Below are 17,824 nucleotides of genomic sequence, written 5' to 3' on the forward strand. Positions count from 1 at the left end.
GTATATTAGTATAGAGAGCCTCCACGTCCATAGTAATTAGTGCTTGGACATCTCCTGTGTTATTAATAGTCTCAATCAGATTTAATACGTCTTTAGTGTCCTGTAAATAAGTGGAGGAGCCCTTTACAAGTGGTTGTAGAAAGTGATCGCAAAAGATCGATAAGGGCTCGATGATCGAACCAATCCCAGACACAATTGGTCGCCCCGGAGGGAATTGTGTACCTTTGTGAATTTTAGGTAAGCAATAGAAATAGGGAGTTACCAGATTGGTTGCATCTGGGAAAGAAGCTTCTTTAGGGGTGACACTACAGAGACAGAGACATTCTCCTACAGAGAGCCAGAGAGGCGGGCCCCTTTAAAGTGGCAAACGGGGAGGTGACACTGTTCCCGGACTTCACGTTGGACGTCCAGACCAAGCGAGCCTCATTCCTGGCAGTTAAGAGGGCCTTAAGGGACAAGGGAATCCAATACTCGCTTCTCTTCCCGGCCAAACTGAAAGTGGCTATGGACGGTAAGACTACATTCTTCCAGACCCCCGAAGAAGCGTGGGAATGGCTGGAGGCTCGTGGGACCCAGGTGGGACGACACGTGAGTGAGGGTCCGAGTGGGGGTGGAGCCCGCCGAGGCTCATGAAGACGGCGAAACAGGAACCGTCCCCGCTTGACGCCAACCCAGTCGCAGAAGGAAAGGGGAAAAAAGCAGCACTAGAGGCAGCTGCCTCCATGAGCAGAGAGGAAACACCCCTGAAGGGCTCGGTGGAGAGTCGGACGACACAGCAGTGTCTTCGGCGGAGGGGTCTGGCTACTCAGTGCGAGCCCAGAGGGTGACCCCGCAGACGGCGGATGAACTTGGATAGCCGAGTACACAACGTGGCCCCGTGGCGGGGGAGGAACGTGATTATGAGGCCCCTCCAGGCATGCCCCCCCAACCAGAATGTCGTCCATTCCGACAGACTGTCGAGAACTAGAGTTGAATGTTTGAATGAGTTGCACGGTTGCACAATCTTTTGGGTAGCCCTCCGTTTGAAAGGCGCCCTGGGGAAGGGGAGTTGGGTTACACAACTGTTAGTTTTGATGGCGCTTTGTGGGATGTGGCTTGTCAGGGTTAGACATCCAGTTAGATACAGGGGGATGCCGACCACTGGGGCAGGCCGGGAAGGTGATGGTGCGACTGTCTCTCCGATATGGCTGAGTATAACCTGCTAACATGGAATGTGCGGGGGATGGGAACGCCAAACAAAAGACATAAAATACTGTCCTACTTAAAGAGAAGGGGTATTCAAGTGGCGATGCTACAAGAGACCCATTTGGCAAAAAAGGGAAGTGGAAAAGCTAAGGCACAGGTGGAGAGGACAGGTGTACGCCACGGAATGCTTGGCGTTTGCCAGAGGGGTACTGATCTGGGTACGTCCTGGGGTCCCCTTTGAAGTAGAATCCACCAACATTGATCACGAAGGCAGGTTTGTGGTTTTAGAAGGAAGATTACACGGTATGCTGATCGTCCTGAGCTGCATTTACGCCCCTAATCAGGATCAGGTCCCTTTCATGACATGGCTATCAGGTCAACTTACGCGTCAGCGGGTGGGAGGTCTCTTGATTGGCGGGGATTTCAACAGTGTGCTGGATATAGACCTGGATCGTTCTACCCCACCACTACCTGGGGCAATGACATGTAAAGTAGCCCAAAAACTAAGAGAATGGTTAGACACATGGGGACTGTTAGACATATGGCGTGAACAGCACCCTGTTGAAAAAGATTATGCCTACTATTCAGGACTCCACCGAGTGCACACCAGAATAGATAGAGTGGTCTGCACAGCAACGCTAATGTAAGGAATGGTCCTCTCTGAATATTTGGGACGTACGCTGTCTGATCACAACCCCCTACTATTGACCTGGAGAATGACTAAGGATAGGCCCCCCATCCCGATGTGGAGATTGGCTCCTGGAGCCCTAGAAGACCAGGCATACAGGGACGACTTTCGCCTCTACTTGGCTGACCATATTAAAATCAATAAGGGATCTACTGATTCTAGATCCATAGAGTGGGAGACTCTTAAAGTAAAGACCAGGTGGTACTGTATGGGACAGACAGCTGGGGTGAGACGTACACTTGAACGGGAACTGACTAGGCTAGAGAAGGAAATACATGAAGGGGAGCGGAGACAGGGAACAGACGAGCAGGAGAGGGAGAGGTATGCCCAAGCACGGAGAGCCCACTCCCAGGCAGAAGAACAACTCCGTGCCACAATATGCAAAAATACCTGGCCTCACTACACTCAGAGGAGGGTAGATCAGGCAGAATGCTGGCGTGGCTGGCGAGACCAGGATGGGAAGGAGAGCCTATCCAGAGGGTGATAGCCAAGGACGGAGAGAAGACATAGCCCAGGCACTATAAATGACGCCTTCAAAGAATACTATACTCACTTATATAGGAAACCCGGTGAACTTAATGTTCCCGCCTTTAATATATTTTTGCAACGACTCCCCTTGTCAATGCTGACGAATGAGGAGCGAGAGGGGCTGGGAGCCTCGGTGACAGTGGAGGAGGTGCGTGATGCTATATCGGGAAGACCTCAGGGACGGACGGCCTGCCCATGGACTTTTACAAGAAGTAAGGAACTTTATTGGCCCCCCGACTGGTGGAAATGTACTCTGAGGCGTTGAGCTGAGGTGAGCTACCGGTCACGTTGAGGGAGGCATTGGTGGTCCCTCTGCCCAAATCCAAATCTAAAGAGGCGTCGGTTGCCGACTTTCACCCCCTGTCAATGCTGAACAATGATTTTAAAATACTCAGTAAAGTCATGGCCAACCGGTTGCTCAGCCACATACCCACGCTGATATAGGAGGATCAGAACGGGTTTGTCCCGAATCAAAGCACATCCCTTAATCTAAGGTGCCTCTTTGCTATCCTACATATGCCCAGGGAAGTGAAACCCGCAGCGGGTGTGTTACTTGCCGTAGACTTCGAAAAAGCTTTCGACACGGTCAGGTGGGACTATCTGAGAGCAGTGATGAGGCGAATGGGGTTGGGTGAGGGTTGGGTAAAATGGGTGGACTTGTTATATGCGTCCCCCCTGGCTAGGGTAAGGACAGGCAGGACGGTATCCAACACCTACCCAATACACAGGGGCACCAGACAGGGATGCCCCCTGTCGCCACTACTATTCGCCCTGGCCATCGAGCCGCTGGCGGCCCAGTTGCGAGGGGACGGCACGGGTAAAGGGATACAATGGGGACAGTTAGAGCATATCGTTTCCCTCTACGCAGATGATATACTTATCTACCTTAAGGACGGAGAGACAGGACTCCCTTGGGCTCTGGGTGCTTTGGAGCACTTCGGGACCCTGTCGGGACTACACCTCAATAGAGGCAAAACATACGTCTTACCCATACTGACGAGCTGCGACCACCCCATTTCGTGCCCGAAGGACGTAGGTTGGGCACAGAGGACCTTTAAGTACCTGGGAATACAAGTGTTGCATGAGGTGGGGGACCTCCGTGACGGCAATCTTGGAAGGGCACTTCGCCCCCTGCGCGCCTCTGTGAGGTTCTGGCGCTCCTTGAGGCTAACCATAATGGCCATAGCTTCACTGTCAAAAATGATAATACTGCCCGGTCTACTTTATTACTTCGCGAACTTGCCGCTGCTGGTCCCATCGGCGTGGTTCCGCGAACTCAATACACTGATCAGGGAACTTATATGGGGCGACGGCCGCAGGCGCACAGCACTTTCGACTCTCTGTAGGCCGACGCACTCGGGGGCCTGGGAGTCCCAGACTTTGAGTTCTATTACTTAGCATCCCAATTACAATGGGTTGCCGGGTGGCTGGGTGGAAGGGGACAACTGGATAGATGCACCGCACATGGAGAGGTTGGAATGGAGCGGATTATAGCACATATGATAAGTATGAAAAGGACCAAGCAGGCAGACAGTTTGATGACGAGAGTAGCTGCAGTATGCTGGAAGAGAAGTACGAGAAGAGTAGGGGTAGGACAGCCATACTCCCCAGTGTTACCGCTTTCGGTGCTGAGGGAGGACACAGATGAGAGGAGCCTAGTGGGCATAGGGCTGGGACCCTGGAAGATGGCAGGCGTGGAGACAGTTGGGGAGCTGTTCCGGGAGGGGGTGCTGAAGTCCTTCTCGGAACTAACAGAAGCGGGAGTCCCAAAGGGACAGTTTCTCCAATATCGGAAACTAACACACACCCTTAGAGAACACTGGGGAACGATTAATGCAGAACCACCCACCCATAGGGTGTTACATCTACTATTGATACCTGGAGGGGACTCCCACTTAATTGCTAAAATGTATAGGGCCCAAAACAGGAAAGCCATAGATGCACTGCAGCCCCAGAGAGAGAGATGGGAAAGGACAGTGAGCAGGGAATTAACGGACGCGGAGTGGGGCAGGGCACTAGCATATCCCCGGACGGTCTCCTGAAACACTCGGCTGAGGTACATACAGTACAATTATATTCATAGAACATACCTCACCCCACACCGATTGACACTAATTTACAGTGGAGCTCCAAAGACATGCCCCAGATGTGAGGACGTAAGCGCAGACTTTGACCACATGGTGTGGAGCTGCCCAGAACTCCAGCAAGGCTGGGTTGCGGCGCTAGCTGACCCCGCGCGAGTGTTGGAGGTAGAGCTGTCCCTGTCCCCCCCAGCTACATGCTTACTGGGTCTGAAACCGGATATCCCACTCGGAAGGGTGAGGGGGCGCTTTCTAGACCTAGCACTGCTTCTCTATAGGAGACGGATCACGATGGGCTGGAAGTCCCCCAGGCGCCCCTAAACGGGTGAGTGGAGGTGTGATGTGATGAAGTGGGCTAGAGCCGAACTACAAGTGTTGAGGAGTGAGGAGGCAAGGGGCCTGCGCCTGCCTCGGCATGGGAAGAAATACTATCGGGATGGGACAGCTTGACAAGGGAAGGGGGAGTGGTAGGGCCAGAGTGACCAGTGGTATGGGGCACAGGGCAGCAGGGCGGGTTGGAAGTAACATCAGTGGTGGAAGGGTCAGGGAAGGAGGCCAGGGACCACACGGGATGGAAAAGCGGAGGAGACAGAACTTCGCGCGATAGGGCATAGATAGACTTGTCCCAAAGGCACATTTATCCATGACTGAGTGGGCAGGGACGAGGATTTTGGGGAGGTACCGCGCCCGACCTCAGTGGAGAAGGAAAAGGGCCCATCCCAGCAATGGAGGTCGCCTACTCACAATAGCGCCATCACGTTAAAATAATAGGTAATATTAGTTAAGACTGTTATGTAGACACACGGGTAAACTGGGTTCTCGGCACACACACGAAAAGAATGAATATCTAAGAAACTTAAACGAGCTAGGCACACTGGAACTTTAACGCTGCAAGTTACTCTTAGAAAAAAAAGGCAATGCAGTGGGAGCCCTAGAGGAGGTTGGAATCCGCTGTACCATTAAAGATTAATAATGTGAATTTAACAGAAACCTGTTGATTTTACCAACTGTACTGCATATGTAAAACAGTGAAAAGTTAATAAAAATATATAAAAATAAAAAAAACTGAGCTAACACTTTTCCCCCACAGGACTCTATTGACTCCTATGAAAAACTGCACTGTCAACTTTTAAAATAGAAACATGTTACTTACTTGTAAATTGCTTTGTCTGCAAAAAACAAAGTACATGTGATAAATATGCCTGATCATCTGCTTCTAGTAAAGTAACAAAACAATCGGACTGGAGTTAGTCATTGAGTGTGTTCTTGATTTCTTCACTGTGTGTACAACAAATGCTTTGCACTACCCTTTCATAAGCCTACCTGCTCAACCACACTACCACAAGAGAGAGCATTAGTATTATCTACTTTAAACTCTGTTAAGCCTCTGGAGAACCCCTGGACCCTGTACACACCATACCTCATTTTGTTATAGTATATATAGCGCTCGCTTCCTACTATGTGGGCCTGAGAGGCTTGTAAATCTGCACTAAAATAACAGTGCAAATTGCGGCGTTGTGTTACTCTGCCCCAGAAAGGCGTTCCATGGGTGTTGCGTGGGTGTTCCCATCCAACATACATGGATTTTGACACATTCACAGATCTACTAGAAGTGGCAAATGTGCCAAAATGCTCCACCTTCCCAGGTGAGGCATGAAAGAGAAATACCTTCATTTTGCAGCACACACAGAAAAAGGAAAACGCCTCAGAGCAGTGGTTCCCAACCTTTTAATTACCATGGACCCCCACTTTATCAGTACTGGAACCCGGAGACCCCCCACTGAATCATTATTGGAATATGGGGACCCTCTCCCCCCTCCCCCCAATGAAGCTGGGGACCTAATCTGTTAATATTATTACATTTTCTAAGCAGTCACGGACCCCCTGAGGAGGCTTCGCGGACCCCCAAAGGTCCCGTACCACAGGTTGGGAACCACTGCCTCAGAGGATTGTTTCTGTGCAGGAACATGCCCCTTCCTGCACAACCACAATCCTCTTTATAACGCAGGGAGCATTGTACCATGGTGCAAGGGTGCCTGCATCAGCACTAGGCAGACAAAACGGTTGCAGTGCAGGGACAAAGACAGGAATGCACTGTATTCTTTTAAATACTGCACATTCCTGCCCTTTGCCTTTGATGCAGTGCAGCCAGGTGACTTGCTGTGTCACTTTGCCCTAAATATGGCCCACTGTGATCCCCAAAGAAAGTTTGGACAAATGTTCCCAACAGAGGAGTCTGAGCACATTCTACTAACACAATAGTTAAAATCCTCCTAAATTCAAGATTCCCCGTAGAATAATTTGTGCATTGGTACCAAACAAAGGGGCATATTTATGGGAAAAGTGGTGCAGCACAGCAAGTTAACGTGGTATTACATGGTGCAAAAGTGACACAAGCCCTAAGTCAGATTTATGAAGCCACACAAAGCCACATTGCATGGCTTCGAGTGGCCTCATACATCTTGAGCAAGGTAATGCAGTGGAAATTGCAGCATTGCCTTACTCTGTGTCAGGGCGGGGAAGGCGGGGTTCCATGAGCGTTGCAATTGCAGTGTGTTTTCCACACAACATCAATGGGTTTTGGCGCATTCCCAGATTTCCAAGGAAACCTGGGAATGGGCCAAAACCATATGCTTCCCCAACGGAGGCTTAACAAACTGGTCCCATGGGACCATTGCAATCTTTATTTTTACTTGTTTTTTCCTCTTTCCATGTGGGCTGCATTCTGCAGCACACACAGAAAGAGAAAACCGCCCCAATGGATTGCTTTTGTGCAGGAAGGTGACCGGTAAGTTGTCCATTGGCTACTACCCTTCACTCTCCTTGACACCACCTAAATTGAGCATTTAGGGGACCCCCTGATACCAGGAAAACAGATCTTCGCTGTGTAAGAAATAGCATCTTTCCGGCATAGTTGCCCCCACTTTTTGCCTGGTGTCAGTGTGTTTACACTGTAGTGCACTGGGATCCAGGACCCCAGTGTCCCTGCTCTCCCCCCTAAACTTAATTGTTTGGTAACCTTTACACCCCACAATTTGCATACTGGTGCAACTATGCAAGTCCCTAGTTTATGGTACTTAAGTACGCAGGGCATTGCTACACCAGGGGGGGTCCCCTATGGGCTGCAGCATGTATTGTGCCACCCATGAGGGCCCGTGCCAACTGTGACTGCAGACCTGCCACTGCAGCCCATGTGAAATGGTGCATGCACCTTTCACCCCAGATATGAGGAATGCCTTTGACCATGGTCATGGCACTGTGACCATGTAAGTCACCCGTAAGGTAGGCCATTTAGCCCAAGGTCAGGTTCTAAGTGTAAGGGCACCCCTGCATGAGCAGAAGTGCCCTTACAAACCCCAGCTCCATTTCCTGGTCTTTGTAAATGCTGGGAAGCCATCTTAAAGTATGTAGTGGACACTGCTCAACAAGAGTGGTCCAACTACATAATGGCTTCATCAAACATAAGCATGTTTGGTATCAAACATGCTTGAATCATGCAACTACACCAATTCCAGTGCTAGTTGCATGATACTATGTACTCTGGGGTTCCCTAGGGGATCCCCCATGTCTGCCTGTACAGCCTTGCAGGATCTGCATGCCAGCCCGTGCTGCTGAGCTTAACTGAGGCAGGGAAAGGTAGAACAAAAGGTGTCCTGTAAGACAGAGGTGTAACAACCTCTTCTTTAAGTGTTCCTGGGCTGGGGGTGCCTCTGAGTGCCACCCAACTGCTTTGAATGGCACATTTGGTGCCCTCCTTGCATAAACTGATTTGCACCAGTAGAGGGACCCCCGGTTCTTGCTCTGGCATGAAACCACACCAAAGACAAGGGAGTGACAATCCCCTGCCCAGCTCCTCCCCTAGGGAAGTGAACAGAGATCTGTAAGATGGTCACTTTATTCTGCCATGTTGGAAATAAGATGAGCAGAGGTCCCTGGGAGCATCTGACTGGCTAGTCTAGCTGAGCTGGTTGACCTCCCTGACCCCCTCTGATGGGTGAGTCATTGCAGTTAGTGTCCAATCCCCTTCTTGGATTACTTAAGGGTTCCCCCACAGGTGGGGCCCCCTGATTCATCTGCAAGATTTCAGGAACCGTCTGCAACCGTGACACCAGAACCGCTGCTGTTCTTCATTGGAACCCAAAGCAAGACTAACCAGTCGAAGGGTTCCTACAACAACTTTGTTTCTACTTTCTGCAAAGACTTCCGCAACCTCATGGCCGTGCATCCTCCAAAGTCACTGGGACTCTACCTGCATTTAGGAAAGCAAGAAGGAATCTCCCTTGGAGTAAAGGAGTCCCTGCCCTGTATCCGCAGGCCCCTCAGCGACAACCGGCTTATGGATCCTACTATCCCACGGAAACTCCATGGCTCCACAAAACAGGTGTCGTTCTGTAGCTTTCCAGAGGTCTGCCCTATCCTTCTTGCAACTGGGAAGTTTGTTGTCTCTCGCTGGAGCTGCCTGGCTGGAGCCCCTGGGCACTGTGTCTGCTCTGCTTGTCGCTGCCAAGGCTTGTTGGTTCTTCTGTCTGAAGTCTTCCTAGCACCAAGAAGCCCAGCCTCCACCACTCTCCAACTCCAAGAATGACATCCTCTCTCAACTCCTGCAAGGTGGGCATCTCTCTTTGTTATGCTGCTTGGGCCTCCCTGTGAGACTGTGCCTGCTGCCAGATGGTCATGTTGGGGGCTTCAACGATTCTTCATCCCTTTGTACCTGGAATCCCTGGTGTAAGTGCTCCACTATTCTGGGCATCCACAGGTGGGAACATTATCCAACCTCCCTTGTCCCAGTGGATTTCTTTAGGGTCCTCTGAGAAGGGTCCTAGAACGTGAAAACTCCAACCGCAACTTCCCCATGTTATCCTATGGACACTGTGCTGTGATTTCTACTTTGCACATGGGCGCCTGGGGAATCCTACCTACTTACTGTAAGTCCTAAGGGTCCTCGGGTGGTAGTGTGGGTTGGGTGTGATTTTTGCATCCCATTTTTTTAGTATATGGTTTGCCTCCCCCATAGGGGGCCATGTTATTTTATGCCTTTACTTATGTGTTGCTAAGTATATTTTTGTATGACCACATCCCAAGTTAAGAGATATACCAAAGTTAGTCTCTGAGAGTCTGTTATAATAATTATTATATATTTTTCAAAAACCTGTGTGGTTCTTTCCTGTGTGTAATTCACTGACTAACCTGTGTGGTATTTGCAACCACTTTACACCCTCCTGGATTAGCCTAAGCTGCTCTCCACAGCTATCCTATGAGAGCTCTGGTTATGTAGAGCCACCTACACTATCACTAAGGGTTGCCTGGACTCAGTACAGGGTGCATCACCTATAGACCTACACCATATACTGAGCCAGCCACCCACACCCTGGAAACAAAAGGAGTGGACAAGACGCCTGCTGAACCCGAGAACCACAACTGACTTCGTGCCAACCCTGCTAGCCTGACTGCTGCAGCAGACTCTCGAGGAGCAACTGACCTGTCCTGATGCAGCAGCTTCCAAGATCCTGGAGGACTGCCAGTGCTTCGCAAATTGCCAAGAACTCCCTTGGAGCAGAGGAGCTGCTTTCCTGCATTTGCATGCAACCAAAGAAGAACTGTGAGGACCGGGACCGCCAGAAACCAGACGCAGGACATCACTACTACACTTGGACCACCTAGCCCAAGGTGACGTGGGCCAACTGTGTCAGTTTGGTTCCCCAGGCCCTCCAGAGACGAAGCTTACCGTGAGTGCGTCCACTGTGGACTTCACAACGGCATCTGTAGCCCGTTTCCTCAGACCCCCGCCCCGCAACCGGGAGTGACCAGGAGACAAATACCTAATGCCTCATCACACCTCTGCCCCAAACCAACGAGAAGAGAACCAAGGGTCTCCCAGCCTCATGAGACCTGAGCCCACTTGTTGGCTTGGTCAGACTGGACCACCGGTCTACACCTGCAGACTGTTTCTGCGGGCTCCACTGCAACAGGGAGCAACTCCTGCACCGGACTCAATGCCAGAAAACACCACTGCACCCGAGCCCCACAGCAGAGGAGAAGTGGACCGACTGTGTTCCTACATTCCTGAGGACCTCAAGGTTCGAGCCCCTCCCTGTGGGTTCCCCTGAACTGATCTTCAAGTCCATCCCTGCAGCAACTTTGTGACCAGCCAAATCCCTTAGACTTACACAGGGCACCTAACACTGAACTGCACCTGTGCCGCCCCAGTGCCACCCGAGGTGACCTGTTGCTGTGGCCTTTGATATTGCCCCCTACCTACCTTAAATCCAGGAGATTGGTTCCGTAGGTCGCTGTACTTTACTTGTAGGCAGTGCTTGCTCTTCCTCCATAGGATAACATTACCGCATCTGAAAAATGCATTGTTAACTTTAAAAATCTCTAAAAATTCCTAACTTGAAAAGTACTCACCAGATTCCAGTGATCTTGGTATCGAAGTTTATATAAAGTATCTGTTATTTTAATAAATTGTGTTGGATTTCTTTATTGAGTGTCTGTCTCACTTACGGTATGAATGTGTGCCTTACATGCTTAGCACTACCGTCTGACATGCCTAACTGCTCGACCACACTACCCCAAAGGAGAGCAACTGGGATGTAATTCGTGTCTCTGCGATACCTCTGGAGTTTGATTGGACTCTTTGCAGTGTACCTCATTTTGGTCCACTGTGTAAAGAGACAACTTCCTACATTCTCCTCCCCTTGCCACCCGCAAACTAATAGGCTTGTTGAAAGTATGAACAAGATCCTGAAAGACATGATCAGAAGTCTGCCTGAGGAAAAGGTGTGGTTTCCTCATGCCCTGTCTGGTGTTTGCTTACAGGGAGGTACCGCAGAAGGGAGTGGGCTTTAGTCCCTTTGAGCTTCTGTATGGGCACTCTGTCAGAGAACCTCTTACTTTGGTAAAGGAGGGTAGAGAGCAAGCTCCCAAGAAAGTCTCCCAGGATGCAGTACGCATACATGCTGGAGTGCCACAGCCAAATGGCTAAGTTGTGAAAGCAAGCTTCTGACAACTTAGAAGGCATTCAGGCTTTAATGAAGTAGTGTTATGACCAACCAAAATTTTACCATTATGGAATTCCAGCCTGGGCAAAAAGTGTGGGTGATTGAACCTGTGGAGCCTGAGGCCCTATGAGGTGATGATTCAGAAGAAGGGTGAGGCCAACAGTACTTCACATCAATTGCCTCAAACCACACTTTGAGTGGTCTGAGGTAACTATGCTGCTGGTGACTGATGTAGCTGATGAGGAGGAGTGAACCTCTGACTGACCTCTTAGCCTCCAAGGAGAAGCATGGGTCGGTGGAAGGCGTGATCCTCCGCTCCCCCACCCACCCAACTCTGACTCCAGAACAGCACAGGGACTGTTACCAAGTATTGGAACAGTTTTCTCTTTTCTCCATTACTCCTGGGATTACCCACCTGTGTACCCATGATGTGGACACAGGGGACAACCTCCTCGTCAAGCACAAGTCTTACAGGTTGTCAGATAAGGTGAGGGGCATCATCAAGAACAAGGTTGCTAAGATGCTGGATTTTGGGGTAATAGAGCCATCCGATAGTCCCCTCATCCAGTCCTGTGGTCCTGCTAATAAAAGCTGCTCCACTGGGCACCACACCTGAACTGAGGTTCTGTTTCGAAAACAGAGGGTTACATTCTGTAACCAAGACTGATGCTCATCCCATCCCCTGGGCGGATGAGCTGATTGATAGGTTAGGGGCTGCCAAGTACTTAAATACCTTTGATCTTACATCAGGGTACTGGCAGGTTGCCCTAACTAAAGTAGCCAAGGAGAGGTCAGCCTTCTCCACCCCAGAGGGCCAATACAAGGTCAGAGTGCTGCCCTTTGGTTTTAAAAAAAAAAGAAGAAAAAAAAGGTCTTGCCACCTTCCTAAGGCTGGTGAAGCATGTACTGGCTGGGTTGGAGGCCTTCTCTGCTGCTTACCTGGATGACATAGCTGTCTTCAGTAGCAGCTGGACCACCTCTGTCGTCTCCAGGAAGTGCTTCAGGCCCTGCAACAGGCAGGCCTGACTATTAAAGACAGAATGTGCCAGATGGGGCAGGGATAAGTGGTGTTCTTGGGACACCTGGTGGGTGTACAGTGTAGCCCCCTCCAGGTCAAGATTCAGACAACCATGGCCTGGAAGCCTTCCTCCCCCTACCAATTAAAAAAAAAAAAAGGAGAATAAAGCATGCTTGGGCCTCACTGGGTCCTATAGAAGGTTTGTCAAGTGATACGCCACCACTGTTGCCTCCCCTGGCTAAGGTGACTTCTAAGAAGCAGCCAAGAAATGTGAATTTCGACAGAGGCATGCCAAAAAGCCTTTGATTCCCTGAAGCAAGCCATGTGCACAGCTCCTGGGCTCAAGGCCCCTGACTTCTCCAAAGAGTTCATTGTGCAGATGCCTTCAAGCATGGCGCAGGGGCAGTATTGTAACAGCTCACTCCATGCCACTGTACTCTATGTCACTGTACTCTACACCACTTCAATCTACGCCTCTCTACTCTGCACCACTCTATGACAATGCACTCTACTCTGTACCACTCCACTCTATGCCTCTGCACTCTATGCCAGTCCACTGTATGCCACTCTAATCTTTCCTGCACCTCTGCACTCTATAACACTTTACTCTTTACCATTACACACTACACCATTGCACTCTACCCTGCTCCACTCCATGCCACTTCACTCTACTCTAAAACAATCTACTCTATGCCACTCTACTCTGCACTACTGCCTCACTACACTCTATGCCACTGCACTCTACTCCACTCTGCCCCACTGCACTCTATACCACTCTACACCATTGTACCCTAATGTACACCACTGCATTCTACAATGCTGCATTGTAAACCGCTGCCCTCTATGCCACTATACTCTGCAACCCTGCACCAGGCCACCCTACTCTACGCCATTCTACAATGAACAACTGCATTCTCTGCCAATGCACTCTACACCACTCTACTTTGAATCATGCCACTCTAGACCACTCTGCCACTGCACTATAGTATACTCTGTACCCCTCTATGCCACTCTACTCTGCACCACACTACACTCTGAACCACTCTACTCTGCACCTCTACGCCACTTTACTCTACACCAATCCACTCTACTATGCAACACTAATCTCTGACACTGCATTCTATGACACTGCATTCTATGACACTGCATTCTATGACACTGCATTGTACGCAGTTGATTGCTATGCAGCTGCACTCTATGCTATTATACTCTGCAACACCCTTCGCCAATATGCTGTACACCGGTCAACTCTACACTACCACTCTACTTTATGCCACTCTACACAACTCCATTCTATGCCACTCCAATGCAGGACACACTGTAGCACTCCACTTTCTGCTACTTTACTCCACTTTTCGCCATTCTACTCTACGACATTCCATGCACCTCTCCTCTACACCACTTTTAGCCATCCTGAACTGCAACCAGGCTGGTGTACAGCATGGCTTCAATAGACAGACCTAATGGCTTTGCCAACGCTTGTTGTCTTCTGGAATTATGTATTTCTGCATTTAGATGCCGTCTGCATGCCTGTTTTCAGCATCGCCTAAAGGGAGTGTGCCCATTCTGTTTCTGAGGATGAAAATGATTGTTGCTTGAACCCTGAGAGTTCCTATATTAGAAGGACAGAGTTCAGACCTCGAAGATAGTTCACCACCTTGGATCTTTCACCTTACAGACCACCCACCAGACGCAGTATAGTTTAAAACGTCTCCTACCACCAGATACGCGTCTTGTTCACATAGCCGTGCACGCAGAAAATGCTTGAGCAGTGTCGTTAAAAGAGGACAAATCTGTTCTGTATGGAATATAGGCTTTCTAGCACACGCTCAAGGCAATTCCGCACTGCAAAAATGAGTCAGGCAGCACAGCGGCCACATGATGTGGCATGAGTCTGAAATATTGTTCTTACTATGACTGTTTAGCTAAAGAAATGTGTAATTCAAGGCATTTCTGTAGTTTAGACTATGATTAATCATGGTAGAATGACCATTTTTCTCAGAGCTAGTGTACGCCAGGGGTGGCTTCTCCGTTAGGGCGGAGGAGCGTCAAAGCAGCAGCAGCTGCACAAATCTGACAACAAAAGAATAATAAACTGTTTATTATCGTTTTATTGTAGAAGAGGTGGGGCTACAGGCTGTGATGAGAACAGAGGTATGTTTGGCCAGCCTGAGACGACTGACCAAAGATATATGCGCACTAAGCTCTGTCCAACCCGGCAACGCAGGGGCGGGTTGGACAGAGCAAGCAGACTCTCCCAGTCTGCCTGGGAGTGCCCTAGCTGAGTGCTCCAACCAATCCAAATGCTGCTGTCATGCTGGGGGCCGGTGCCTGTTGCAAAGAAAAGAGGAACTGCGTGGTGGTAGTGGTGGTGGATTCAGGTACGTTTTTTATTAAACATTTCTCCAAACCCCCCTGGTGTACGCTCACTTCTCTAGCTCTCCTACAGAAGAGCCACATGAACTATGTGTTTGGGTTCCACAAACTCAGTATATCTGTCTGTGAGTTTGTGCCTAACATTGGGTGCTGTAAAACTCAGCAAGACAACTTGCTGTGTTGTGATACGTCAACTGGAGAGGGCAGGAATGTAGCAAATCTATTAAGATGTGGCACTTTTCTGCTCTCTCTGTACTGATGCACTAGCAGCTGCCAAATGCCAACTCGTAGCACATAAAGAAAGAAGACAAAACAAGGAGAAATAAACCTATTTCTCCTCGTTAACGCTTCCCACCGGAAGGTGTGACATCTTGACACATTCCCAGGTTTGCTAGTGTTAGTATATCTGGGAATGTGCCAAAAACCACAGGTTGATGCGTGGGAACACCCACACTCAACCCACGGAACGCCTTCCCAGGACAGACTAATGCAAGGCAACAACTTGTGCTGCCCTGCGTTACTCCAGATTTACTATGGTATGCAGAGCCTCGCAAGGTGGCTCTGCGTGGCATAGTAAATCTCACTTGGTGCAAGAGAAACACAATCCCCTGGTAAATCTGGCCCTCAGTATTCCTGGCTCTCCAGCAGAAGACAACCATGCAAACAAGGTTTCCTAGACCTGCCACAGAAACGGGGGACACAAACAAACTCTGCTAGCCAGGAACTCAGACACGTCTATACAGATTTTTTTTCCATTCAGGTCTTTAAGCAGGTACATGCACTCATGGGCACTGTGTGCCAGAGGAATGTAGTCTAAGAATTCTTAGACTCTCATCATGTGTGGAAAGTTGAGGTGACACCACACACACACAAACAGGCTGAACATGAACAGGTCCCAAAAACTAGCAGACACAGCAGCAGTATGCCGGCACTCATCCAGGGTTACACGGTGGTGCCAACAGGTACACCAACCTCAACAGTAAAGTACCAAGACCAATACAGCCAGCAGAGTTACCAAAACATCTTAAGACATTCAGAAATACCAAGGAAGATGACTAATCTTTTTTGATTAATGCTAGTCTTTCGAGCTATACACATTCTCCTTTTTACTCTCAAATTCCAAAAAGCAGCTGTAAAAGAAATGCAGAAACAGCAGATGCAAATTAGTGACGAAGTAAGTAGTACAACTGTTATCCATCCTTGACCATGAAGGACATGTCAATCAGTGTTCAAATAACGCAATTAGCATACGGGGATAAAGGTGGACTTAGCCAACTTTTCTGTAGGTAGGGATGCCATGTTCCACGTTACTGAGGCTACTTGGGAATTGTAGAACTTTTTTTGTAAGCTACCTAACATCTCCATGTCTAGGCCACACAAAGCATCCACTTCACAAAGTCTCAGTAGAGTACCATCACATGGTTGGACTCCAATCAAATTACGGCTACAACTGCATGCGGGCTGGAGGTGTGGGTTTAACAGAAAGGAACTCAAACAAATAGAGGGAATTTCTATCTCACATGCCAGGTCCTAGGCATGTATTTACAGTTGTACAAGCTACAAGTAGAACTAAGTTAAACACCATTGAAAAGTAGCGAAACCTAGGATATCAACCTTAAACTTGTGTGGCGGCCATCTGGCTGCTATTCAGAAATGGGGCTTGCTGACTTATCCTGTCTCAGTAGAGTAGGTTACTTTGGCAGAGGTACAACTGCTTTTCAGGGGAGAAAGGCAACCTCTTCTGCTCAATTAATGTTAAACATCACACTTTTCGGCAAAGAGGGACAATATGGGAACTCAAATTGCATGCCTAAGGTGGCCAGTGTATGTTTCCAAATGGAGAGGAAAGAGAAACATTTTCCACTCCTTGCCTGGTTCTAGGCACATATGCCGTTCTACCAGAATCCCATGTTCAAAGAGCTTTGACAAGTAGTTGTTCAAAGAGCTTTGACAAGTAGTGAAACAAAGGTTGGAAACCTCAAGCTTCAGTCTTATGTGAGGGGAAAGGAGCGGAGGTGATGTATTGCTGTTTTTGTGGCATGGAATTTGTGGATTCTTCCTGATACAGTGGAAGAAGTCAATTTGGCAAATCTGCAATTGTTTTTCAGTAGTACAATGATTCAAAAGTCTCTTTTTGAACCACCATGTCAGTATTTGAGGACCAGCCCAGGTCCAAGTGAGGATGGCGGGGGAAAACATAAGTTGCTTTAACTATAATAAACTAGAATGATGTATGCACGCTTTTGGGGTATTCTCCTGTAGGAAGAATGTTGCTGCCTGGGCTTGTCAAGGGAAGCAAAGGAGACACAGCTAAGAATTATTAAAACAGTGGGAAAACAGGTATTAATTGCAAAACATCAAGAGATGCTGCACTGAAAAGAAACTGAAGGATTAGGCGTAGCTGCTTGTGGTCTGTGAAAGGTGACAGGAAGGTTGCAGTTAATAATTTAAAAAAAAATTAAACAAAAAAAAAAAAAACACAGTGCACCTTTCTCTTACATACCTATTTGGATTTAAACCAGAGGCCCATGTAAATTTTTTGTAACTTATAGGATCTTAAATTTCAGGACCACAGTTTTGTTGACTATCTTCAAAATGAACAAGGCATGCAGCCATAGAGATAAAAGTAGGCCTAAACATATTTGTGCCATTTCGTCCAATACCTTCCTGGCACTTCTTGTCCAGAATGCTCTGAAATTCTTAAAAAATCCTGTAAGTGGCTATAGATATTGCCGATATGTCTTCTGATGTGGGCACAGTCAATCAGTTTTTGCATGGCTCTTCCCCTGTAGTGTTGAGGAAGAAGAGTTTTAACTCTTGGTGTTGCAAACCCTTCATGATTGGGTTGTAGTTCAGGTGTTCCCGATTGGTCTCAGGGAGTGAGAGAATCTCCTTTCCCACTAAAGCGTAAGTATTACTAGAAAATGTGAGATCAAATCGGGGTTGT

The sequence above is a fragment of the Pleurodeles waltl genome, chromosome 8, assembly GCF_031143425.1.
Source record: "Pleurodeles waltl isolate 20211129_DDA chromosome 8, aPleWal1.hap1.20221129, whole genome shotgun sequence".
Taxonomy (NCBI): Eukaryota; Metazoa; Chordata; class Amphibia; order Caudata; family Salamandridae; genus Pleurodeles; species Pleurodeles waltl.